Below are 7,174 nucleotides of genomic sequence, written 5' to 3'. Positions count from 1 at the left end.
CCCAAGCAAGTGTTAACCCCTTCAATGCTGTGATTGTGTATGACACGATGGTGGAATTGCAGGGGTTAAAATTTGTCCCCACAATACATAATTATTACCAGATCAATGTCAGTGTCCTAAACTGTATTTTAGTAAATTTCTTATTCTGGGTACATGAAATTACTGAAGCAATACTCTGAATACAGGAATACTCAATGCGTGGATAGGGCATGTCTTTTAGGCTCTGCGGGTTCAAAATTGGAACATGCGCATTACAGTTTTCAAACATGGAATTTTGACAGATCAGTTTGCTAGGACCAAGTCTCATTTAAAACACAGTAGAGGTCCCAGCTTTCAATTTAGCGGGCGGTCCTGCGGATATCAGGGGGAGATCCAGCTGAAAGGGGTGTGTCTGCTGACGTCAGGGGCGTTCCCACTGATGTCAGCGGGAAACATCCCCATTTAAAGGGAAAATGGGCGATATGCTGGTGATACAAAGGGGAATCACATTACAATAATTAAAAACAAACAGATCTTTGCAACCCAGGGCTGTGACATCTCCCCACCTTGACTCATAGTCCGGAAGACCCGGCTAGATCCTCAGCGGGTCGGCCTGGGGCTGTCCGGGAAAGTTAAGTATCCATTAAATCCATTTGTCGAGAAAGCCCAAATGCGTTCCCGTTCTGTTTTCCCGGTCGATACTGAACCGTGAAATTGTAAGATTACAGGGCTAGACTCCACAGTAATAGGTGTCCATTGTCCCCAGAGACTCTGTTAAGCCATTTTAGTGGGTTGTGGTCCGTGAGCAGTGTTCCCTCTAAGCAGTGTGCTTGTGCGCGTGCACATAGCTTCTTTAGAGAGTGCACACATCCAAAAATTGTGCACACAATAGTTTTTCCCAAAAAAAGAAAAAAATAATAATTTTTTGGAAACTTTATGCGGCGCGGTCTTGTCGTTTAACCTACGGTAGTCTATGCACAAGCAGGTCGTACCGTCCCGCTTCGTCACCAATACTACCGGGGAAGCCCATAGGCTGTTAGCCGGCTCGATAACTCCCAGATCAAGCATCTCCCGTGTCTCGGACAGCATACCTTCCCTTAATGCCTCAGGTATCCGGTAAGCAGCTTGTCGCATGGGAGGCTACCTCGGGGTCTCCACCTGGTGCACTGCAACAGTAGTGTAGCCAGGGGTGGTGGAGAACATTTGTTAGCGATGTGAAAGCACCGGTCGGACATGTTCCTTCTGTGTCACCCCTCGCTGGTTAGCGAGGCGAATAGCTTCTATGCCCATTTGCCCCTCACCCTGCCAGGGTAGTTCCGGTAGCGGAAGATTCTCTGAATCTTCTGCTGCAGGGGCACAGATAGCGACTACCTCCTCTGGCTGTTCCTGCTAAGCCTTCAGCATCTTTACATGGAAAGCTTGTTGGGTTTTCCTATCGGAGCATTCAGCTACCAGGTAGGTAGTGTCACAAAGTTGTTTCACTACCTGATAGGGACCCTGCCAGGCGGCCTGCGGCTTATCGGCCTTAGTGGGCTTGACGGCAAGAACCTTCTGTTCGACTTGTAGAGTGCAGTCTCGGGCGGTGCGATCGTAAGGGCTAGCACGGAGCTGGCTAGTCCGACCGACTACCTCCGCTGACTTGTGCTCCCTTAGTCTGGGACACCACACTTTCCCTGGTTCCCCAGTCACTAGCCGAGACTCAGTATAGAACCAAAACGAAGACCGATTTATTTTTGACACACAGGGTTGGAGATATCCAGCAAAACACACATTAACATAAAACAAGATATTGGGATACAAACCGCCCCCTTAATCTGCCCCGCAGAGACAACAGGGGCAGTAACGGGATTAACAATACAATAGGGCCCCAACCTCCGCTATCTATTGCTGGCAAAAAACAGTTCCAGGGATGGCCTGGGTAAATGTCTGTAGTAGTGGAACCAGGGGGAAGGGCAACATAATTGGTCACTCCCTGCTTGCAGATCCTGACTGTCTGCTGGAGATAATCCCCTCGGCAAGTGATGGGATGATATACTGCTGGGGTAGCCACAGAAGTCTTTACAAACCCACGGCCAATAGTCAATAGGGAGGAGGCTGGCAGTCAGGCCTCTCCAGTGGTCCCAGTGATGGAGGGTTTCGTCACAGTACTGTACTATCGGGGTCCCCTCTGTCTCTACGTTCCATTGAACCTCTCACATAACCCGTTCGTCTGGGGGTGGTAAGGGGTGCTGTACAAGGGCTTTATCCCGCACAACGTCCACAACTGCTGGGTAATCTCAGCCATGAACTGGGTCCCCTGGTCAGAAATTACAGTATTTGCTCGTTTACAAGACAAGTTTTTTTCAGAGCAAATACTCTGAAAAATAACCATCGTCTTATATTCAAGGTTGTCTTCTAATCAGACCTCAGGTCAAAGATCCAGATCCTCTGCAGCGCTGCAGGGTACCTGGATACTCCTCTCCAGCAGCTGGGGGGCGTCTGCAACCTCCACTTCTGACGGGGCTTTTATGACGAAGCACCGGCATCACATCACCGTCCGGTGCTCATTCATAGTAGCCCGGTGGAAGCGCCGGCAGTAGCAGCTCAGGTTGCCTGAGCACAGGGAGAAGTCTAAAGAAGCACTGGGAAGTCAGGAGAGGGTAAGAGTGGCATATGGGGAGGGGCTTTAAAGGGCTTTCTGCAGGCAGAGTAGCATATAGGGGTTAAAAAGAATATCAGGGAGGTAGAGTGTCATATAGGGGGTAAAATGAATGTCAGGGAGGCAGAGTGTCATATAGGGGGTTAAAAGGAATTCGGGGAGGCAGTGTCGTATAGGGGGTTAAAAGTAATATCAGGGAGGCAGAGTTTCATATGGGGGTTAAAGGAATATCAGGGAGGCAGAGTAGCAAATAGAGGGTTAAAATAAATATCAGGGAGGCAGAGTGGCATATAGGGGGTTAAAAGGAATATCAGGGAAGCAGAGTGGTATTTAGGGGTATAAGGCATTTCTGGGGGGCAGAGTGGCATATAAGGGGGTATAAGGCATATCTGGGGGAAGATGTGCATAAATGGGGGCAGGTTGGCAAGTAAAATGAGATAAAACCAAAAAAAATTCTCAATCATAGTTTTTATTAAATATGAAAAAATAGTTTCTAGTAAATATGTTTTCTTATAGGGTAGTCAGACTTTTTCTTTTTTCTTATAATCAGGGTCGTCTTATAATCAAGCAAATACGGTATCTCCTGGGTGAAACCCACCCTGGAGAAGACATGGAGCAGGGCATCAGCTACAGAGGACGGCCTCCGTTTATCGGGTACCATAATCTACGACTGTCAATGTGACGGAACCTTCCGTCGCTGGGGCTTTTGGAGGGGACCATCTGATGGCTAGCCTCCTCCCTATTGACTATGGGCCCTGACTTTGCAAAGACTTCTGTGGCTATCCCCAGCAGTATATAATCCCATCACTTGCTGTGGGGATTATCTCTGGCAGACAGCCAGGATCTGCAACCAGGGAGTGACCACCATTGTTATAGTTTAACCCCTTAAGGACTGGGCTTATTTTTTATTGTTGTACACTGTGGGACCGAAGCTGTTTTAACACTTTTGCGGTGCTTGTGTTCAGCTGTAATTTTCTCCTCACCCATTTAGTGTACCCACACATGTTATATATTGTTTTTTTCAGGACAAGATGGGCTTTCTTCAGATACCATATGTTTTGATCAGATCATCTTATTTACTATAAAAAAAAAATAATAAAACATGGTGAAAATTTGAAAAAAAACACCTTTTATGACTTTTCTTTGAAAAATCTTTTACTCACCTACAAAAGGAAGTAAAAAAACTAGCTAAATAGATTCTACTATTTGTCCTGAGTTTAGAAATACCCAATGTTTTTATGTTTTTTGCTGCTTTTTGTAAGTTATTTGGCAATAAGTAGCGTTTTATGATTTCCAAACCTTTTTTTCCAAATCTGGTCATTCTGCCTCCATCTCCTCTTTGGAACATCTTTGAAGCCGGTTAACTCAATTAATCCCCATCAAACCACATATTTTTTAAAAATAGACACCCCAGGGTATTTCAAATGCTGGTATTTTAACCCTTTCCATGCTCTAATTATACAACCACACTTTGTCAACTTTGTAATAGTAATTTTTTTTTTTCACACGAATTGTTATTTAGTTATAAATATAAAGGTCCTGGTATATGTCACTGTCAAACAACACCCCAATATGTGTTCAGCAACATCTCCTGAGTATGGTGATACCCAACATGTATAGGTTTGTCAGATTGTTTGGCTGGTAAAAGGCTACTTTTGGGACATGCGTAATTCAGGTGGTCATTTGGTCATTCTGCCTCTATCTCCTCTTTGGAACATCTTTGAAACCGGCTACTTTACCTCATCAAACCATATATTTTTGAAAACTAGACACCACAAAGTATTTCAAATGCTGGTATTTTAACCCTTTTATGCATGAGATTCTACCACCTGCCTTTGCCAAAATTTTATTTTGTATCTTTTTCCACACAAATTGTACTTCAGAAATTAATTCATAGCTCCTGGTATGCGTCACTATCAAACAACACCCCAATGTGTGTTCAGCAACATCTCCCGAGTGCAGTGATGTTTTTTCGTGTTGTTTGAGATTTAAAATGCCACATTTGTGAAGTGTGCTTTTTTCCTCCATTTTGGTCAGTCTGTACCAATGCCCAATCTTTGAGCCAATGCCCGGCCACTCCAATTTACCCCATCAAGCCATTTTTTATTAAATTAGACACCCCTTGTGCATTTTTTTTTAGCATTTTTTTTCCATATTCTAGCGAACTTTTTCAACTTCATTGTTTTTTTTTTTTGACAGGGTGGCCGCCATCTTGCGGATGGCGAAAATCACTCGCAGTAACGGCTGTGACCGATCTCCGGAGCGGTCACAGCCCGTCCTGGGGTAAGTGTTTGGTGTCGCTGAATGCCTCCTGATCGAGGCATTCCAGCGACACCATTGTAGTGTGATTGTTGATCACTTTCTAAGCTTATTTAATTTAATGACGGTTCAGGACCGAAAAAGGTTGTTAAGGGGTTAATGTTGTATAAGTCAGTCTCCCCCACCCTCTCCCAGTTCCACCACTACAGACATTTACCCCAACCATCCCTGGAACTGATTTGGGCCAGTAATAGGCAGTGGAGGTTGGGACCCTATTGTATTGTTAATCCCTTTACTGCCCCTGTTGTCTCTGGGAGGCACATTAAGGGGGCGGTTTGTATCCCAATATCTTGTTTTATGTTAATGTGTGTTTTGCTGGATATATCCAGCCCTGTATGCCTAAAATAAATCGGTTTTCCTCTTGTTGTAGCTAAAGACTAGTCTTGCCTGGTAATTTTGGCAGAGAGGGACAACCTGAGGTCCCTGGTCGGTCCGTCACAACTGGTGGCAGAGGTGGAATGCTTCTTTCAAAACGGAATATCCAAACCACCACCGGGACTAACATGCCTGCTGATTGCGAACAGGTCCGGCCTTTGGGGTGTGCGACCTGTGCGACCGCACAGGGCGCCACACTCCAGGGGGCGCCGCCGCCGCGGAGCCCTCCTCCGCCGCCGCGTGGTCCTCCTCCGCCGCTGCCGCAGCGGGGTCCTCCTCCGCCGCCACCGCCGCTGCGGGGTCTCTGCACCTAAATTAAAACATTGTTGGTTTTTTTTGTTGGTTTTTTTTTTTTACTTTATTTAACATCCTCCATGTTAAATAAAGTTTTTTGAAGGCACGGGGGGTAGTTTGAAGGGGCAGAGGGGGGGTAGTTTGAAGGGGCAGAGGAGGGTTGTTTGAAGGGGCAGAGGGGGGTAGTTTGAAGGGGCAGGGGGGGTAGTTTGAAGGGGCAGAGGGGGGTAGTTTGAAGGCACAGGGGGGGTAGTTTGAAGGGGCAGAGGGGGGGTAGTGAGGGGGGGCGCCAGAGGAGTAGTTCGCACAGGGCGCCGGAACACCTAAGGCCGGCTCTGATTGCAAAGATGCAACATCAGCGACAGCTGTGGCAGAGGAAATGCGATGCGGGGAGGTGATGACTATAAGTGGGAAGCTCTGTTATGGGACATTGAGAGGCGAGTTGAGGTCGCCCTGTCAATACGAGGAGGGACAATTCCAGAAGAAGTACAGCTGGAATGGAGAGCCCTGATTCGGCTAGAGCTGTAGGAAGATGCCATGGAAAACTGGTGCAGCTGCCAAGGCAAGAACCTGCCCCACACCAGCACTTCACGGAGCTGGTTAAGCTGCGGCTTCGCTTAATGAGATGGCAGCCCACCGAAGAGGAAGTAGCCAAACTGAAGCGGTTGGTGGCGAAGGAACTCGAGGACCTATACCGAGCATTGTATTGGGCTGCAGGCCAGCAGGAGTCGAGGTCAGAAAGTCACTATTCTCCAGCAGGTAGGGACTTCGGCATCCCTGGCTTACATTGGGAGCCTTTTGAAGAAAAAGAAGACTTTGGTAGCTCAGAGAGCTATTGATTCTGGGACCTGTACGGAGACCGCAAGGAAATGCTGCCGCTTTCCCAGGATCGGATCCTGACAGCTGACTTAGAAGGGCTAGTCTACAGGTAATGGTACCTGGAGATGGACTACTTGTGTCTGCTGGAAGGCAGCCTCTCCATGACACTGGAGTCGGCGGATCCTATAGTCCCAGCTGAAGCGCTGGCAACAGGACAGAGTGCCGCTGGCCTCTGCCCTGCACCTGAAATGGCTACAGGGATCCAGGTAGATGTGGCAGCCATCCCATCTCCCCAGCGGCAGCTTACTATTCTGGGAGGAGAGGAACTTGTCCTCCCTCCCCAGCGGCAGATGGGAGTGGGGGAAGCAGTCCTTCCTCCCCAGCAGCAGACCGAGCCAGAAGATGCCTTAGCCCCAGCTGAAGTGCTGGCAACAGGGCAGAGCGCCGGGAGCCTCTGCCCAGCACCTGTTAAGGATGCAGAGATCCAGGGTGATGCGGCAGCCGGCCCATCATCCCAAGGGCAGCAGGAGCACCAGAGAAGAGATGCAGATGGCATCACTCCCCAGCGGCTGAGTGTGCACCAGGGAGATGGTGCAGCCGACCCTTCTCCCCAGCGGCAGCCAGAGCACCAGGGAGGGCATGCAGGTGGCATCACTCCCCATCGGCTGAGTGAGGTCCTGGGAGATGTTGCTGCTGGCCCGACTCCCCAGTGGCAGCACCAGGGCGGGGATGGAGGTGGCATCACTCCCC

This window comes from Sceloporus occidentalis, unplaced genomic scaffold (assembly GCF_023333645.1).
Source record: "Sceloporus occidentalis isolate IW3139 unplaced genomic scaffold, rSceOcc1.0.p SCAF_239, whole genome shotgun sequence".
Classification (NCBI taxonomy): Eukaryota; Metazoa; Chordata; class Lepidosauria; order Squamata; family Phrynosomatidae; genus Sceloporus; species Sceloporus occidentalis.
This window is presented reverse-complemented; position numbering follows the sequence as displayed.